Source organism: Trachymyrmex septentrionalis, unplaced genomic scaffold, assembly GCF_001594115.1.
Source record: "Trachymyrmex septentrionalis isolate Tsep2-gDNA-1 unplaced genomic scaffold, Tsep1.0 scaffold60, whole genome shotgun sequence".
NCBI lineage: Eukaryota > Metazoa > Arthropoda > Insecta > Hymenoptera > Formicidae > Trachymyrmex > Trachymyrmex septentrionalis.
Window position 1 is genome coordinate 3,473,675 of NW_017305779.1, and position 20,797 is coordinate 3,494,471.

General features: G+C 37.6%; 1 protein-coding gene across 2 annotated transcripts in view; it reads left to right on the plus strand.

Annotated features, from left to right (window-relative positions):
• Positions 1-315: 315 nt before the first annotated feature.
• Positions 316-20,797, plus strand: part of LOC108752596 (ras-like protein 3) — a 23,495-nt gene continuing 3,013 nt past the window's right edge. The window contains exons 1-2 of one of the 2 annotated variants that reach the window (XM_018493535.1): positions 316-327; positions 434-1,073. The gene's annotated coding sequence lies outside the window, so the exon portion shown is untranslated. Of the gene's footprint in view, positions 328-433; positions 1,074-12,826; positions 12,968-20,797 lie in introns of those variants that run through there. The other variant, XM_018493536.1, reaches the window with a different exon arrangement.

The window sequence follows — 20,797 nt, forward strand, 5'->3', positions numbered from 1 at the left end:
CGGGCGATTCGCCCGGTCGGCTGCGCCGAGCGCTGATGGCAATGGCGGCGACGCGTGTTCACGGATAGAGGGCAGCGGTGGCGGTGCGGCGGCAAACGGCGGAGAGGCATCGCCCTAGATAACGGTAGAATCGCGCAGTGCTGTCGCGTTGTCTTCTCGCGTGAGTGTGAAAATCTAGGAGGCGGGGAGGCGTACAGGAAGGGCAGGCGGCGGCAGGAGAGAAAGAGAGGAAGAGAGTAAAAGAGAGAGAGAGAGAGAGAGAGAGAGAGGCGCGTCCGTGCGCGGGTTCGTGTGATCAGCGTCGTCGTCGCCTTCTTCGAGGCTCTCGTTGCCCTCGTGAATCGCGGAACGGAGCCGTGTGTGCCTCTGCGAATCGATCGGTACGCACAGTGCCGATATATCAGGCGTGCCGCGTGTGCGAGAATCTCTCGAGGAGACGCACTCGAGAGAACCGAAGAGAGAAACCCGGTACACAAGCCGCATTCGTCATAACGTGCGACGCGAATTCCGACCTTTCGTCAGCCAATGCGGAATCAGTCAGGCTAGTCGGTTGAGCCAGCGGCAAGAACCGTTTCGACAGTGAGAGCAGATAACGCACATCGCTTTCGTCCTCGTCACCCCTCGGTTCTCCCCGATGGACTCGTGACAGTGTGCGGAGACGGAGAAGCCGAGCCGAATACAACAAAAAAAAAAAAGAAAAGGAAAGGAAAAAAGAAAAATAGAAGAACGCGCGGGTGGGCCAGGTAGGCTGTAATAATCGCCGAGGTCTCGTCAGTCGTGGCGACGAGGAAGAGACGGACGAGTGGCGCGCGTGAGACGGGGACAACGAGAGGGACGCGGGAGGAGGAAAGCGAGAATATACAAGGCTTGCCTCTGCGCTGCGTGTGTACGTGTATGCGCGCTTGAGAGCCGCCGAGCCGACTTGCGCGAGCGACAGAGACGGACAGTAGGAAAAAGAGAGAGAAAGAGAGCGGGAACGAGAGAGCGGCGGAGAGAATTATCGAGTGAGCCGCCCGGGAGATACTGCGTTCTGCGAGGAGCGAAGAACGTGGGGCATTCAGGAGGCACGAGAGGTAAGGACTCGGCACACAAGACGGAGCGCGACTCCTCTAAAAAAAGAATCCTCCCTCTCCTTCCCGTCCCTCCCTCTCCTCCTCCCTCTATTCGAGAAGGCGCCGTGCATCGTGCCGTGCCGTGCCGTGGCGTGGCATGCCGAACCGAGACCGGAAATCGTTCACGGCGTCGTCGGCGACCGCCCGCGCCTTCGCATCTACGCGCCGGGAATCGAAGGCGCACCACGCACGTTCGTGTTTCAGGGGAACGATCGGTAAATGGGTGCTTCTCACCGCTTTCCGTTTGGCGACACGAGTTGCCGTTCTACTCCCCTACGTTTCACTCCCCGAATGTCAGAAAGGTAGAACGACGTTTATGTCGATATTTGTGTCAATAAGTGGAGAGCGGCCAACGAATTCTTCCCCTTCCCTAGCGTCCGGGAAAATTGTCAGGCCTGGTCCCTCTCAGTCGAACCCGCATGGCTCGTCTTTGAGGGAAGAGGAGAAAAGATGAATCGCGCGAGAAGTCTCTGGAAACGAACGGACTCGCGCTTCGAGACGGTCCGAGATCGGTGAGCGGCGAGTCTGCGACACCGGCAGGGGGGGGGGGGGTGGAAGATCGGTGGTGCCTCGTGACGAGTGTCACGTTTTTCTCGCGGCGAGTTCCGCGTCTCGGGGGAGGAAACAACTCTCCCTCCGAGGGAAATGGGCGTTGTTTCGTCCTCTCGTTATCTCCTAGTGATTTTCCCAAGCGAGCGAGATCGCCCGGGCTCGCTCTCCTCGTTTCCACACCGGGCAACTAGCGTTTCCTCTTACGATCACGGCCCGCCCGAGCCGTTCGCGATATACGCGACAACAGGAGTTCCTTCGCGGATCGCTGTCGTTTTCATCGGAGATTCGGGGAATGAACGTCAGGCGATTTTACGCCGGGCGGTTTAGACCGAGTCTCTCTCTCTCTCTCCCTCCCTCCTCTGTTTTCATCCTTCCTGTTTTTCACACGTGGATAGACGAGGAGATGCGGTTGCACTGTAATTGGGTACTAACGAGCACATCTGTAGGAATATCTTGCGGGATTTCCTGCGTGACTAATGCGACGAAGAAATAAATCGCTTGGAGGTAGATCGTCGGGGACAAAGGCGAGGTTCTTTTCGGCCGTAGTTCCTTGCACTCCCTTTCTTCGTCTTTCGGTGTTCAAAATATAAAATAGACGCGTGCTTCTCTCACGGAATATCTGACTAGGGGAGGAGTAGGAGGAAACGAGAGTGACTGTACGGAAATGCAGGAAAATATGAGAGAAAAATAGAAAGATTAAGTCCGATTAATTCAATCCTTCCTTGTCTATAATTTTTTTTTTTTTTTTTTTTTCATTTATCTTTATTTCTGTTTACAGAGAGGAAATGGGTCTGATTGTATCATAATAAAATTGAAATGTTGGTAGATTCAATCATAAAGATATATTGTTGGAATCTATCAAATATTCTAGTTGAAGTAATCAGAAATTCAGTTATGATAACTAGAATTCTGACTAGTATGATCGGAATGCGTTTCGTTTGTACTTCTTGTTGGTACAATCGTTAGAAACAGAGTCTGGTTGCGTTAATTGGAACTTTGATTGAAAATAGGCAAACAGAACGTTCTGTCCATTTTCAACAGGAAATTTTTTTCCAGCGTGCAATATACTTATATTTTCTTTCCATGACATACCGAAAAAGAGCTTGATTGTATTAATTAGAATTAATCGATTGAAAATAAATCAGAGATTTTCTGGTTGGTTCTATTGTAATTTTAATTGAAAATAACTAAAATAAACAGGATTCTGCTTGATCAGAATTTCTAATTCGATTTTTCCAATTTTAATCAGAAATTTTTTTCCCAGTGCAGAAGAAATCAAATAAACTCGAGCTGAAATTACCGTTTTATAATCTACCAGTTGTTAAGCTCAATTGAAAAATTTGTCCATTAGAATTCTGTCGGGAGCATAAAAACGATCGCTGCATCCGTTCGATGCATCAACTTGAAGTTATAGGGTCTTTTAAATCTGAGCGTTGACACGAATCTCGTCAATTTAAACCCGTAACGCGGTGACGGGAGAAAAGAATAGGGATTAATCATTTTAATATCGAAGAGAATGGGGGAGAGAGTCGAATGCGAGGGAAGCAACGCACTAGAGAGAGAGAGAGAGAGGTTGTATCCTGTATTCTCATCGCGAATCGCGGATCATGTAAAACTGGAGCTTAGGAGTGAAATCGAAAATCGCTCTTCGACGCGCAGAGCTTTGGAGTTTTTAAGCTGGACAGCTTTGATCCACTCTCTCTACGTTGTATTTTTTTTTTTTTATAGAAGACAATTTTAGTGATTGATCCATGGCCTTTTCAACAAAGATCACGAAGAACCGCATGGCGTGTTCTAATCTGTAGTCGACTCACGTGAGTCATCGGCGTCGCGCAGGAAGTGGCTTCTGGGAAGAAAGAATGTCGACATAATGCTGATCGGGTATTCTTACTTATTGTATGTGAGAGATTCTGTTTAGACCGCACGCGAAAAAAGAGAAGGAATATTTTTTGTTTATAATCTTTCTGCAACAAATGACGTGGACTAAAGACGATTATTTCTGAACAAACTGCGAGCAATCGAATGTCGTTTATGTAATATATATTTTCTTTTTGTGTGGAAAAAAAAATCAAATAAAGGTGGCTCCAGACGACAATGTAGACCAACTTTGCGTACATTCGCTAAATATTGACCTACATTTATATGGATAATTAAACGTATTATGTGTGTAATATTTGTTAATATTGTCATACATTAGCTATATTATCTGGAACCGCCTTTAGTTACTTCCTGATGCTCGTTTCTATCACATTGAAAAAAATGTTTCGTTGAAATTGGACAAACCAGAAAATTTTGATTATATCAATCAGAATTCCATTTATCTCAACTAAAATTTTAATAGAAAATTTAACCAGAAAATTCTAGTTGATTCAATCAGAATTTTCTGGTTTTCTGTCCAATTCATTTTCAACCAAACATTTTTCTCAATACAATGTAATTTAATTTTAATCTCGGTTTAATTAACTCTTCACCTTTTCTAATTCTAAGAATTATAAAAAGATGAAGAGTTAGTTGATCCGAGATTAAAGTTGACCCTGTACAAGGTCAGATCACTAGTGATCGAGCAAGTAATTCCTGTTTGTGCAAGTTTCTTTGAGTCTTTCGATAATTATAAATTATACTACATTTTATTATTTCCCAAAATGAAGTTCCAATATTTATTTTAGAAAGTTGAAAGTGTATTGGTAAGAAAGTATTGGTTCATGTTTGGACGAATATGGCACCAAATTGCACTTTATATTATAAGAGTTTGTAATCTATACTGAAATAAGCATGAAAAAATTTTTGATTGAAAATAAATAAACCAGAAGATTTTGATCATAGAATTCTGGTTATTTTAGAAATTATAGAATTATAAATAATAGATTCATTCAGAAAATTTCGATTTGTCCATTTACAATTAGAATTCCAATTAAAATACCACACTCTTTTTTCAATGTATGGTATCACCTGACAATTGTTAAGCTTTCTCATTTGGAACATTCATTTATTGGAATTTTTGTCGGGATTATAAAAGTAACTTTTTTTTTATATAAATTCGGATTTCTTGTCGATTTCACGGACCGAAGGGGGATATCTCAAAATTTGCACGTCACTACCGATATTTTTCCCGTTAACGGGTATGTAAAAATTTACGATGGGAAAACGCGATTTCAATTCGAACGCGGTCGTATAAACTTCGAATTAATACAACGTCATAACGCCTCGTGAGATTTGCTTTGCAATTCGTGAGTACGTTTCGTCGATTTTACTCTTGTTCGTATTTGCGCGCGAGCATTGCATTATTTGCTACTTGAACCGTAAATAACATTAGATAGCACGTTAAACGTTGCGGCGTGGTGTTAATACATGTTGTATTAAACGCAACCGATGCACTTAAGAAGTTACCGTCGTAGTGCATAATAACATAAGGATAAGTCATTTTGAACGTTTCGAAATATTGTCGTGGACCCTCCCCCCCTCTCACCCCACCACCGAAGATAAAACAAAAGCTTTTACGGCGCAAAATTGCAAGGAAGTGCAATAATAATTTTCGCGCGGCGGCTGATATTCTAATCGACACGTGTGTATCAAAGTGACGCTAGAGAAAGACCAGACATATAGTTAGCGCCTACGATATCATCTCGTATCGTATAAAAACGATAAAACATTTTATTTAAGCGATAACTCACCAACACGAACCGGTCATCCTTGAAAAATGAAACAAGAAATCTTACTTCACGTTGTTTGATCGAACGGTTATGAACGATTATAAAGATTGATGCTGTATTTACGCGGTTTTATTCTTGTAATAGAGTTTTCTTATATATATTTATATCGCCGGTTTTTCCAAGATGTATTGACAGGAATATTACACACTTCTTTGTTATACAAATGAATATAGATTTCGGCGGTTTATAATACAGTAATATAATTTCTATTAATTTCATGTTTCTAGAAACATCTTGTCAACAAAAATAGATAAGTAACAAGTAGAATAATAATAGTAATGATCGATATGCCTTGTCACCGTGTCCAACAATTTTGTATACGGAAAGATTTTGTCGAAATTATCTAAACATTTAGGTAAATACAGATATGAAAACAATTTTGTTCAACCGTTAAAATAATTACGTAGGACGCTCGAATTGGTTAGAATCAAAACTTCTTGCAGCATCGCTCATGTTTGCGTTTTCCATCTTAATTGTTAGTGTAATTATTTTGATAACCAACATTATTAATATCAAAGGAGCAGTGGTAACCCAATCTCTTAAGTTAAGTAACACTTGTTATTCTTAACTTTCATGTGTGTCGAAATGTAAATCAATCCATTTCTGTGATTACTTCAAAGTAAAGAACGTCTATATTAATGAATATTCTTAATAAATAATGAATTTAATAAAAAATAAATTTTAGTTCAATGTATCGTCGCTTGAGTAGCTAAGTAATTTATTTAACTCTATTTTTTTAGTTAAAATAGGAGAGAATTTTCTTTTTTGAAATTTACTCTGAAAACATGGTAATACAGTACAATATTTTAAATATTTTTATCGCACTTTAGTAAAATTAATCAAATTTATCTTATTGTAGTTTTATTAATGAATGAAAAAGACATTTACATTAAAATTCTTCGAAATACAATGTCTCACGACTATCATATTTTCAGGATGAACTCTAAGGAAAAATTCTCTCCGTGTAGAACTTACTCAAATTGGGTATAATTTGACATTTGAATTTAACAGTAGACAAAATTGTTTTCAGATCTGTATCTACATAATTTTTAGATGCTTCAGAAAAATTTTTCCGTGTATCTGACAGAATTTATAAAAGGGTTGAAAATTTTTTTTAAAATAAGGGTCTCAACGCCCTTTTTTCTCCTCTGCTTGCAAAGCCCCTTCGATCAGCAGCCAGGTTCCCCAGCTGTGTCTCCTGGCTCCGCGTCCGCGTGTTTCACGCTCTTACAGCGCTCGCCATTTCCGCTAATCTCCTGGAAACTCGTTAAGCTTATTCAATTTACCGTAATCGTTCATTCGTTTGTGATAATTTGATTTTCGCCGGGCGAGATTTTACACGCGAGTTGATACATTCCAGATCGCCGAAATTAACGCGGGATTCGCGAGGGAGATGAGATATAAGTAAAAAAGATTCCCCTGAAATTTTAAACCTCGTGGAGGGAGGTTTAAAAATATAAATGGCAGAATTGTTCGGAACTTTATTGTCAACACCTGCAATCTCTCTCTTGAAAAGCTTCACCCCGAGAACCGAGTTCGTTGCGAATGTATCGCGTTCCGTAAACATTTCCATTGATAAACGCGAAACCAAGCAACTGCAGTCGCGACTGCGTAAATTCGCAGTTACAAATGATCGCGCCTGTTGAATAGCGATTCTGCTGTGAAAACAAGACTCTATTCGACTTTGAACTCGATAACGTCTTCGGCTTACGTATCGTTTTCGAAATAGCTCACTCGCATCGCGTAAATACCACTGTTTTCGCGCCAATATTGAGCTATTTCGGGTGAAGTTTTCGTGCTTCTTGCTAACTCCATTGCACATTTACACTCCGAAGAAAAAAAAAAAACATTATACAAGCCTGACTGTATTCTGTTAAACTCCATAATGCGAATCCACTTCGAAACTCGAGAAAATATTAGAGTCTCTCTCGTTCGATTAAATAAATATTGATTTTTATATTTGTAACGTAACAATGTTTATTCAATGAAAGGGGTATATACATTCTCTCTCTCTCTCTCTCTCTCTCTCTCTCTCTCTCTCTCTCTCTCTCGCGGGCGCGCTTGTTGATAAAATTACCTTAAAAAGAACGCCAGGAGGATGACATTTATAATTTCCATGAAATATTCAATGTGAACGTTTCACTGCGAAGCTTAATAAGGGCCTCTGAGGCTTACGCACCATAAGGTTCACGAACCCTATGACTCACTGCGTGACATGCAATGATTCGGCTTATGGAAACTTTTTTTACCGATGAGGTGTGTCACGGTTTTTCATTCTTCGACTTCCCCTTCATATAATTTTTAGCACTTACTGCTAAAATTAATGTAAGCCTTTAATAATAAAAATAATAGCAAATAAATTTATTATGGTATTAAAATAATAATATTGAAATATATAATAATAGTAAACATTTAACAAACTGAAGGACTTTTCTTATACAAAATAAATAACATAAATAAAGGGAGAGTCAACACATTTCGTTTTTAAAAAAAGTCATCTAATTAAAAAAATAAATTACAAATAACGAAAAATAAAATCGAAGAAAGTATATAATGAAAATAAAAAATAAATAATAATAGTAAATCTACTACTACTATTTTAGTGATAAATTAATTATATCCGTCATATCCAATTATATCCGATTATCCTATTACAGGATATAATAGGGTATATAAACTTATATTAATTTTAAAGGTTTATTATCGAAGGTTAAAAACTATATATAATTATAAAATTTTGAATAAATGTATTATTACTATTTTATTATTATTTTATTCGACAATAAATCCTTGAGATTAAAATAAAATTTTAATAATCCTATATCAGATATATAGAGTGAAAAATTTATAAATTATTTCGCATTGTTTAACGTTAAATAATATAATAAAATATGAAGATAATGTTGCACATTCATTATACTGCAATAATCTTACAATATTCCCATTATGAAAGCCGGTCAGACCGGCCATTTTAACCATGAAGCACTTTTTCTCAACCACGCGAAGCCTGCATTCTCGTAAATAATTTATAATCGAGACTAGCGAATGAAAGCAGAATACAAGCTGCCTATACATTAATTATTTCATTTCACGACGCGCATATATAAAATATAGATAATTAGTTTATTAAATAACTGTCTCGGCCTGTTCTCATTCAGCGTTAACGTTTACGGTGTTAAGCGAACTTTCATATCACGCATTATTACGGCGATGCATAATACATGCCCTATATACGAAGCCGGCCTTAGGAAGGCGAGTGATTTCCTGCATTTGTCCCGCGTAGGCAGTACGTGTGATCCTACTCGTCTGATTAACATATGAATTCTTCAGACACAAAATCAATGTGTAGGCTCTCCTCGCAGAAGAGGCTATGCGATATTATTCTGCCGATATTACTTTTCCCATAAAATCATTCGAAATGCGAGGAGTTGTATGAGTTGGAATAGAAGTAGACCGATTATTCGAGATTTATTAGTTAAGAGAAAGTTTGAGGTATCCATTAAGTATAGATTATTAGGAAAAAAAATTGCAAGAAAGAGGGTCTGGGTTTGATATTGTTACGTTGATAAAAGAATAATTTGACGTAGTACAATGGCAATAAACTGCAAAGCGCGGGATTTAATTAGCTCCCCGTTTACTAGTGCGTTAAATAAGTCGGGGATTTGTCGAAAATAAAAGTGTACCTGCGGTAATTAACGCGATAAACTAGTGAAATTGCGAAGGTAATTGGCCGCATTAGTTCGAGCACGCGTCTATACGCCGCGTTGTACGATAATAATCACGTCTATGTCTATGTACGTTGTACGCGTAAACCGTCCGAGAAAAAGAGGGACGATGATGTTATAATTAAATCGAATTATCAATTATTCCGGGTAGGTATATTATTTGAGATTTATCGAGACGTCAAACTCGCGCTTGGAGATTTTAACATCGGTCTTACAAATCCTGAATTAATTATCGCGTTAATTCGATATGTGCTTAATGTAGTAGTTAACGCCGGTGTTTGTCTGGCAGACACGACGTAGACCTCGTATGTATCGGTTTCGGACAGTGGTGTTACACGTGGTCAAATGGCAACTGACACGTTGGACCATCTATTAGCTGTCTAATACAGCGTCGAGTGCAATGGGAATTTGCATCGTATGTCCTTCCCGTGCAGAATCCTTTGTCTCTCTCTCTCTCTCTCACGTTGAAAAAAACGTCGATAGAACTCTTGAATATTTTGCGGTGGTACATTGAATGATCCGATTAAATAGAATAAAAAGTCCAGAGTTAAATTCAACAGCGATATTAAATTTTTTTTTTTTAAACAAGATTAATAATGTAAATTCTGTTCTGTTTCGGACACAGTTTCGACTTCAATTATCGAGTTTAAGTTTGAATCTCTAAAGTAGGAAAAAGTGGGTTAAGATTATCATTCGGTCAGATCTCTTTCAATTTTAGCTTTTGGTTCAAAGGATGGCGACCAATGAAAGGAAGAGCTAGTACAATTGGAACAGATCAATGATATCATGTCACCTTTTTGTCCTCTCGATGGGAGTTTACACTATTTTTAATAAGAGCAGAGATATTGCCCGTCCCAGATTCTCAATTTATCGAGTATCAAGTTAAACAACGAATGTATTATATAGGAAAAGGAATGTACGTACGCGAATAATTAGCCAACTGCACGATAAGACAGCCCGCGCGATTATCGCTGCAACTGTGATAATGCGTGCTTCAACACTGCATTGTCTTACCGTACTATGTACGTTTGGTTGCGAGAACGTCTGCCATTATCACGATTTATACCGCGTCAACGACAGAAATAAAACTGAAGCTACTCTCGCGACCGTGTTTCGTGTGAACGTCGCTTAACCACCGTTGCGCAATTACCGTACACGCAATTTGTTTCCTGTTAATCAAATGCGATACATTTTTACATGAGATTAACCCTCGTGGCCTCGGTTTGCTAAGTATATGAAAAACATGCAAGCGAGAAACGAGATTTCCAAATGAGATTTCTTAATTATTTATTCAATTATGAAATTAAGTTTTCTTCTCTTTTACACTTGTGAATTGAGATGAGTGCACTGAAAAAAATTTACTTAATTTCGACACATATTTCTTTCGAAATAGTATTAAGTAAACATTTACTTACAGTAAATAATGCCTGATTTATGCTTCGGTCTTAACCCTAAAATACTAAAATTCAGCCAATGGAATACACATTTCAGTTAGGACCAATTAGAACTAGTAGTCCTATTGGCTGAATTTTAAGCTTTTTAGCTTAGAATTTTTTTTTTTAGAGTTAAGATCTAAGCATAGACAAGCATATATATTTACTCAATAAAAAAAAGATAGTTAAATTAATGATTTTTTAATTAAATAAATATATGTTTATGTTTACATTTAGTAAGTATTATTTACTTAGAACTGTTCAAGCAATTGTTATATTTATTAAAATTTATTTTTCTTAACATGCGCTTATCAGAATTATTTGATGTGCGGTGTCATGGTATAATAGGAAATAAATCATTGTAGGAATATCCTAATATTAATATGAATAATTTTAAACACAAAGGAATAACGGCAACGATCGATTTATGCGGATATTATATACATATACAGCCTTGACCAAAAGTATAAAGTATTTTATTGCATTTTTCTTGGAAAAGGCGGTAATAAAATTCAAAGGAAAACTAATATAATATTAAAATTGTTATAAAAAGGAATATTTTTGAATAAAACTTTCAAATTTATTTTTCGTTAGATATAACGTTTACATCAATTTGTGAGAGTGCTTTATACTTTTGGCTAAAGCTGTATATATGTATGTATATATATATATATATGTGTGTGTGTGTATGTATGTATAGTTATAACTATGTCGGATGTGGTGCATAAACAACCAAATATTTTTTGCGATATTTTCTTTTTTTTTTTTAACAACTATCGCAAAAAGTTCGTAAAGCTAGACGGGAGAGATCCACGGATTTTATTGATCACTTCCCACTGAGGTAAAATAACCGATAGCTATTTCATGGTGAAAACTGGCAACACAAGGATTTGCTGTATTATTTAACAGAAAATATTCAATAGAAAAAACTGGGTACTGGATCGTTTTTATGGTAAACTGAAGTTTCTTTTATCAGTTACGTTTTCATTTCATCTTCATTAAAAATCACATTCCTGCTCCATTAAAGTATTATAGATTAAAGTGTTATTTTATGAAGAGAAACTTGGGAAGCCTGACATGGCTTTCACAAGTTTCTTAAGACTTCTGGGGTGCGATAAGGCGACAGTTTCGCGCTTCATAGAACTTGAAGGATAGGCTACTAAACCGTTTTTGTTTAACTGGACTTGTATTTAATTCTGTTTCTTTTGTTTTCCGTAGGTCTAAATTTAAACAATGTTTATACATGTCGGTATAGTTTTAATTAAATATTTTTGCATTTTTCATATCATACAAATATTCATTTAGAAATGAAAGATTTCGCGGAATATGAAAGAAGCAACGTCTATGGAATTACTGTATTTTAAAGAGGGAAATGGGTCACATCGGATCCGAGCGAGACAATAAAACAAGAACATTGGCAGGCGTCCCTGCTTATTTTCTTCAATTCACGGATTTTAGCTTGGCAACTGTCGTATCGTCTAGCGTATGCGATTCATTAATAATAATAATAATATTTAGCGAAAACCTGTTATCTAGCATGGGTATATCAACCTAGTCGATTGATTACAAACAATCGATCACGCTGCAGCAATAAAATCGTGTTTCAATGGGCAAACGCAGAATCATTTATACGGTGAAAATTCTATAAACTTTCGACATCGGCAGCACACCACTGTAGTAAGCTCGAATAACCGTGTTTATCCGATGGAACCAATGTTCACAAACCAGCACGAATAAGCAACGCATAAAAGAAAAGAATTCATTTATGGTGTAGACTGTAAAAAAAAAAAATACGTGAAATTCGATATTAATGAATAGTTCAGAGTTATAACGGGAGGAAATTATCTAAAAGATAACATTTGAAAAAACTGTGTGAGATATGAAAAGAAGGATATCGTTATTTCACTAGCTTATATTGTTTCACTATCTCCATCTTTTAAGCATTTATCATGAATAATGTTAATGAATTTATAATATTTGTGTGTAGGTATATCGTAGAATTCTTGCATAAGCTTCTGTTACACTCCCAGATTAACTCTCGGCGGAATTAACGTCGAGATACAGAAGATACATATGAGAGACGTAAATTCACTCGCACACAGACGACACGTTGAAGAAACGTTAATCGGTACGAGCCAGCAATTGGGTCATACCGTGTCTCCGGTAGACGACAGGCGGCCAATCTGTGACGCGCGAAGGCCGGAAACTGGTAGCCTAGAAACCGGAAACCGAATCGGGCTGGCAGATCGCCGGGATGCTCGCGAAGAGAAACGTGATATACGCAGGCTGCGCCGAGATCCGATAATCGAACGCGACTCTCGCATGAAATTTGCGTGCATACGTCAAGCGATAGGGAATGAAATCTGCGAGACGAGATAAAACCTGCAAGCAGCCGCGAGCGTTACACGCGTCCCGCTTCAGTAGATATTTCAGAGGTGAGACAGACTTTCTGAAGTAAACGCCTATAAATGAAAGTGATTTTCTATATTTAGCCGTTTATGTATTGAACGCTGAGGAACTCACAGGTGTGCTTGGTGGGAAAAATACTATCGAGAAATACTTTTCGCGTATATGATGCGCCAATGCTTGATCACACATACATATATTCTGATTAATCACTCTGTACTTACTAACGAGAATACTCAGATATCGCTTCTTTCTTTCAAAAGTAACTCAAAAAATTAATTCAATTCTTTGTAGCATCTTAAGATGCTTATCAGTAGCATCTTTAACCCTTTTTAATCGTAGCTGTACACACTGGGGTTCCAGAAAAACTCCAGTGCAATTTGCTAAATCGAGATTTTTTTCCAAACTTTTCTTTTTCTTTGAATGTGTATATCTCGAAGCTTCTTAAATATATCGACTTTTACATCATGAACTTATTAATCAATTCTCCATCGAAAAAAAATTAATTGAAATATGTTTATTTTTACGGTAACAAATATGGATGGGCCACACTGGGGTCCCAGAGACTAAGAGTATATCAAGAATAGAAAAAAAGAATGTATTACTAGGGTTAAATTGACGATCAATTTAATTTGTGATGTTATTTTCAGCTTCAGTTTATGATTGCGTTTTGAGTTCGAATCGGCGCAGAACTGAAAAATATATTATTAAGAACTAAGATGCGTTTTGATCGAAAATAAGATTCTTTCTATTATTTAATTTATTCATATCGGTTTCAATTATTTCCAATTATAATTCTCAAAAGATTTAATTAAATTTAATTAAATTTTCTAGACTCTAAGGGAAAAACTATTTTTTACCTAATAGAGAGAAAATGGTTGATTAATCAAATAATATTGACAAAAAGAATGTATTTTTAACTGATCAGACTATTTTATCATTTTTGTTTCATGACACTCTTAAAATTACCTTTTTTTAGTTGTGACTATTTTTATAATTACGTTAGTTCACTTGTTGATTGATAGGGTAATGTTTACTTAACTCATTCATGATAATAAAATCGAAAACCACATTTTTTAGTTGTGTTAAAGTAAATGAACGATATATATTGAGTATATTCGACCTATATGCTATGAACATTTAAAGTCGAAGCTGTTTTATTGTAACGACACCAGGATTAGTACAAAGTTACTGGTTGCGTTATTATTATCTTGATCTGAAAATAATGTAAGAGGAGCGCAAAATACTTTTATGTTGAACATTTTGACACTTACTAAAGAAAGCTCCACTCTGAGTGCTAGACTAGGACGACAGTAGTTATTCTAAGACGCCCTATATATTTGCTTCCAGAATAATTGCGCGCGCTCCCCTTTCTCATATCGTCGGGTCGTTTGCAATCATCGCTGTGGCAATGTGTCTTTTATAGAAAGGTACTTGCCCTTCCAACTTTATAGTCCTTCCTGCACGAAGGACTTCCCTCTTTGGGAGAATCATACATCGTGTCAGATTCGAGGAGAACGACTCTCTCACCGTGTAAGATATAAGGCAAATATAAATAAAAGACTATTGCGAGAGTTTCCTTTTATTCAATGTCAGCGTCCGATAAGCATACGTCTAATGTATTTCAAGATTTTTCCAATATATTTAAAGTTACTTCGAGATTTCTTCAGGCTCGAAGTGATAAAATACTTGTCAATATCACTGAAAAGGGATATATTTTCGTGATCGTATAATTGCATGGTAAAATAATTATGGTCAGAAGTTTTATTATTTATAATCATTATTACTATGATGTTAGTAATATGTTTATATTTCTATGTATCAAAAAAATATATGGTTGGCTTTGAAAACGATTGTAATTTATATACTTTTATATACTTTTTTGTATTTATATATAATTGTATGATTTATACAAAAAGAACGATTTTGCTGAAATATCTAAAGATTTCAGTGATACAGATCTGAAAATAATTTTTTTGGCTTATCAAAATAATTATGTGGGAAACTCAAGCATAATGAGCGATGCTGCGTAAAGTTTTAACATTCTACCAATCAGCTTAAGTATCTTACATAATTATTTTGATGGCTCAAACAAAATTATTTTCAGATTTATATCTACAAATCTAGTTAAATTTTTTTCACATATTTAATAGAACCGTTCTTGCCACGTAATTATTATTATTAATTATTATTATTACAAAGAAAGAAATAGGTGTAGTATTAATTGAAAATCAATTTTGCTCGATATGAATCTTCTGCCTCGTTCATTTTCAACTAGGAATTTTTTTCAGTATATAACGGTGATAATTATAAAACTGTAACTTCTAATCTAATGTAGCTACAATTATTTTACTATGCAATTAAATTCTCAAATACTAAACACTTTTCTCTCATATTCTCGCCATCGTCCTTACTTTGAAATCAATGTCTTCGATTAGTGATTGCGTTCGCGGTCTACCATCTCCATGATTTGTACGTGGCAATAGAATTGAAGCAATAATCGATAGTCAAGATGCTTGAGGCGACTGCCGAACATGCCTGTCGAATGATTAAGTTTAAATTTCATTCCACCGTATATCTTCCATCGCATATTACCGCGTATTTCTGGAGCAGGATAGCGGCGCCCACGCAATCCTTGGAAATTACGTTTAATCACGCGTGACGCAACGGAGAATTGATAATACGTCTTCTGTATCGTTTCGACACACACATGTGTCCTAAGCATAGCTGCAGCGCCACAGCGCAAGCCAGACCTCCGAGACCGCGAGATTGACCGCGTTTCGCACCGATACTTTTCAAAGCTTTTTTCGTCGTTCATCCCGTCTTTGACGCGCTCTCTTTCTCCCGCGATCAATCTTCATTCGCGTAACAGAAAATATCGGCCACGGTCCTCGGCACCGAGAGTAAGTGAACTTGGGAAGACACGACGAGTTTTTCGCGAATCAGAGCGACGAGAAGGAATAATCAGTAAACCTCAAAGAGTCAATCTTAAACGTGGGCTTTTCTGTAAAAAGCTGGCTCCGTAAATGCGCTACGCATATTACGATTGAGTCGTCGCGCTGGAAATGGAGCATCTGATTTATAATTACATTCATTACACGAATTATCCAGTTTTAACAAAAAAATAGGATCTTTTCCCCCCTCTTATTTCATTTATTTTTACCGGTCTAAACTTTATTTATAATTATAATTCACTTATAATAACTGTAATATTATAATTACAATTTGCGGAGTCTACTTCTTTAAATACGAAGTACGAGGATAATAGCGCGAGCGTAAGATTCTCAACTTCGCGACGCAGGCTTCTTACGAATGTAACGCCTTAAGCCTTCGAACGGCACAAGGAATGCTTGAGGAGCGAAAGAATTAACGGAGCTTTTAAGAGCTCTAAATTGTAGGCTTATTTTATTTTTATTCCGAGCCCATCGCGCGTCTGGCCGAGTGTCTCCCGCAACGGCGATGATTGGTTTCGGTCGTTCCACCTTCTAAGCGAGACATGATGCGACGCGACGCGACGCGACGCGCTCGCGGCGTGCGTGTGCGTGCGTAACAACGGTGCGTACACATCGATGACGATAGCGCTTCGCCTTCGAGGAGTAAAGACCCGGTTGGGTGAAGTGACTCGACGTCGGTAGAGGTGACCGAGTGCAATCAAGTGTATCGGGAGTCGCTCGAGCAGATAACATATTTACAGGTCAAAGTGATTGGCGGCGCGACGGTGTATGTGCGACACATCCCTCTTGCTCCCTGTGTAAAGCTCGCGCGCGCGCGCGCGCCCACACACACACACACACACACACGGGCGTGACAGACACAGGTCCTTGCACGCGTCCGGGATGTACAACAACGGCGATTGTGCCTCATAGTACTCGCCGATATGTACATGTCAGTTACGCGAGGGTCATGTATGCGCGTGTTTACGCGGCAAAATGCACACACGTACACTTAAGACTATATGCAAGCTTTGTGTAACGAGTTTTCGTCGAGAGTTTCGAGGGTCCACCGCGAATTTGCCATCAAAGTACTTGCGGGAGCATCTTGTGCGAAATCTTCGAGAGAGGGGATAATCACTTAATGTAATCGTGGGACAGAGTCCCCGAAATCATAGAATATTTATATGAAATCCCTACGTGTAACCCGATAATTACATATACATATGTAATTCCTAACCACGGAGGAATCATGCAATATTAGATAAAGTCGTTTATTTTACCAAATGATCTTCATATGCGGTAAAGAAAATTATTTGTAATCAGACGATACTGTATGAAATCGTATGATGACTGTACGAAATCATGTAATATATACGGAAGAATATTTCAGGCAGCGGTTACCCTCTCGGAAATCTCGCAGGTTGCAGAGATTGTAAATAAAGGTCGATTTCGTTCCATTCCGATAAATTCGTAAGAGGATCATGAAATTGGTAAAAGTGAGCAGTGAATATATCAGTGAGAAAGCTCAGTCCAAGACATCTGCGGAGTCAAAGAACGCGATTCGTCTCTTCTCGAATCTATATTCTTGGAATATCTTACAATCTTTTCATTTCTTAAGTTGATTCCAAATTTTTAAGTATTTCTCTTAGAAGGTTTTGAAATATAACGGTGCGATCTCCACAATTAGAAGAGAAAGAACTTCGAAATTTTACTCCGAATGATTCGAAAATAATAAATGATAAATGACGAGTATTATTTATGTGCGAATAGTAATAAAAAATGCAGAGTGTATTCGAAAAATGACACGATTGCAACAATCATCTTCGAGTTGCGTTTTCTGCCGGCAGAAATACTTCACGAGAATGAGAAACTTCGCGAGAAGCCTTGCTTTCTAATTCCCGCGTTTAGCGGTTTTAATTGTCACGGACCGACATCTCCTAGATAGTAATATACTTAATTAAAGTCAAAGACGTAGGTTGATCAAAGTTCATTCGACCAGTTTCTGTTACGTATATAAACGTACCAAAAAGAACTTGGTGCGTATCTTACGGTAAACGAGTTGATCAATAAGTGAAAGCACAGTAGAAAGCATAGATACAATAAGAGTAAACTGCGCATTCCTGAAGTTGTCACTATCAGTTTAAAAATAATAACTTGAATCATATCGCCCCTTCTTTCTCTCAAGTATTGAGTTGAAGAGAGATGGTGACAGAGTTGAATTGAATCGTATCAGCATAGTATCTCAAGAAAGAGACATGCTGATATGATTCAGTTCTTTCTAATGGAGTACAGATGCTAAGATCAGACAATGCGTAGTCTGTATCTATTACGTTAGTCGAAAATAGAGACCCTCTCTCAAATATGACGCCATTCCAGAGAGTATAGGATCATGTAAAACTTCGGAAAATTTATATACTCTACAATAAAGAGTCAAATATTGCCGCCCTATTTATCTCGAGTGCCCAGACTCTTACTTCGAGATCTCTAGTCGAAAAAAATGCTTTAATGCCATGAAAGGTTAAAAGGCAACCGTCTGACACCTCCAAACTCGTTAATGGTCAGGAATTCAGAATTTACGGATCAATGAATTTCTGATAAACTTCCTCGAATCATAAATACAAAATGAAGAGAGCACAGAGATCGTCTACATATTGTCTATATAAGTTCGTCAGAATTACGTCTCGGTTTCTGCGAGTTTCTCATGTTGCACGGGGAGTTCAGGTATCCTTAACAAAATAAACCATAGGGCGGTTATCCCTTATCCCTCGAGAGGAATGAATACGAGGCTGGGATTTCTCTTTTCTTGAGTACGTGTACGTGTTTGGGAGGGTTGACTCCTCGCGATTTCTCTATTGATGAATCTTAAATCTCAAACGGGGAACGCAAAGATTTATCCGCGTTGTTCCACGCGAAATAACTAGGTCAGCAGAATTTTGGCGAACTTTCCTCTAGTCTGTATTTAAATGTGTGTGAACGCGTGTGTGTGTGTGTGTGTGTGTGCGCGCTAAGCTTTAGAGATATCAAAATAGCGCAATCCTTTTATCTGAGCCGAAAGGCAGACAACTTTCCTACTGGCTATTTCGACCGCCATTTTCGGTTTAGTTGTCCGTAGTTCAATAAGAACTTAGTACTATTGGAATATGGAAAGCCCTGTTTGTGTTGCTTGCGTTTCGCATCTTCGCTTTCTCTCTTTTCAAGGCCAAATATATATCTATTTCATTTTAAGTGCAAATATTTTTGGGGATTTCAAGCAACGCGAACAAATTTATGGTTAGTAAATCGAAAATGGAAGATCTTCGGCGCTAGTTTGGTATATCTAGAGCTTTATGGGTTAATTCTAAGCAGAATTGACGTAAGGCTCGTAACACTTGTTCTCGTAAAACTTGTAAGAACTTATGATTAATATCTTAATTTTACGCGTATGTGTCGTAAGACGTTCTTCGTAAATATCTACGATTCCTTATAAACGTTATGGTTAGTAAGAAGCTATCTGTGAAAATATTGTATAAAGGTATAAGCATTTAAAAATTCTTACAAATCTTACAAGAATATGTTACGAGCCTTATGATTCTGCTTAGAATTTAGGCATTGCCCGTGTGTTGCAACTTTGAATGCATTCCGTTTTTGGGCTTACAAAGCTTGTAAACATCCATTTATTTAATATTTGATAAACAAGAATGATGCTTACGTGTTGAAAACGGAACGCATTCTTTGTGATATTTTTTTCAATCAAACCAGACCGGTATTCATAGTCCGTTCTTATTATAAAACTGTCTTAAGTAATTTCTTTTAGGCCGCTAATACAGCTCTGTGATTGGTTTACATCTCAAGACTGTACTTAAGATAGTCTTGAATATAAGAACTGACTACCGATCGCGGAGATGTATTGGAGAAACAGTTCGATCCACTTGATACTCCTTCCCGAACATTAACTTGTTGCCCGTGCAGTTCGCTTTTATACGACCTCCATTAATTCACGGCGCATTTAATTGCCCTATATGTATTTAATGAAATTGTGAAATGTAAATACATTATAACGAAGCTGTAAACGAACGACGCACGTATCTCTCTCAAGGCACTATTTCGCAAAATCGAAGATCGATGTTTCATGATATCAGTACGTCGCCGTGTTATTATAGATACTGTTTGATCTTTGTTAATGAACTTGTAGAAGAGCAACACACTACCGCGAGATGTCTGGAGAATGGAGAAAAGTTGACGAGAAATTGAACATGGTTGGCATACACCTTAGAGAGAGCAGGGAAAAACCGTGGAAAAAAAGAAAGCTTGAGAGCTATTCCCCATTTCCGGGAAAGATACACTTGTAAAAGATAACGAAGTTATTTCCTGCCGTGCGTGTTCCTTTCCACGGATTCTCATTTTTTGTTCACGTGTTCATTTTTCTTAAAACATTGTAATCATTGTTAATCTCATTTTGTAAAAACCAGACAAAGGAGCCGTATGTTGTCCAAGAAAATACTGAGAAACTTTGAAATTCTATTCCTGCAAAAACGTTCTCTTTCTCCGCCGTTTTCCGAACTGATTATTATACGAGTATCTTTGAGGATTAAATTTGAAGTTGGTTCGCCGTCGCAGTGACGTACGACACGATTTGTTCGAAAATAGATAACCGATTTTAAATTTGTCAAGTGACATTTCGACGAATTATTTATTCACGATCAACCTAGTCGGAATAATATCTTATACAAAATTATAGGAGGCACATCGCCATATCTTTTTCTCATGTTAAATATTCACGAATATTCGTTACACTAGTCAACAAGATTCCATTTTTTTTTTTTTTTTAGTAAATAACAATAAATAAACAAATGGAATTAAATACGGGTTTGAAATGTTCGATGTATCATACATGTATTATATGTAAACAGTAATCGAAAAATACAAAGGTCGAATAAAATTTTTTTT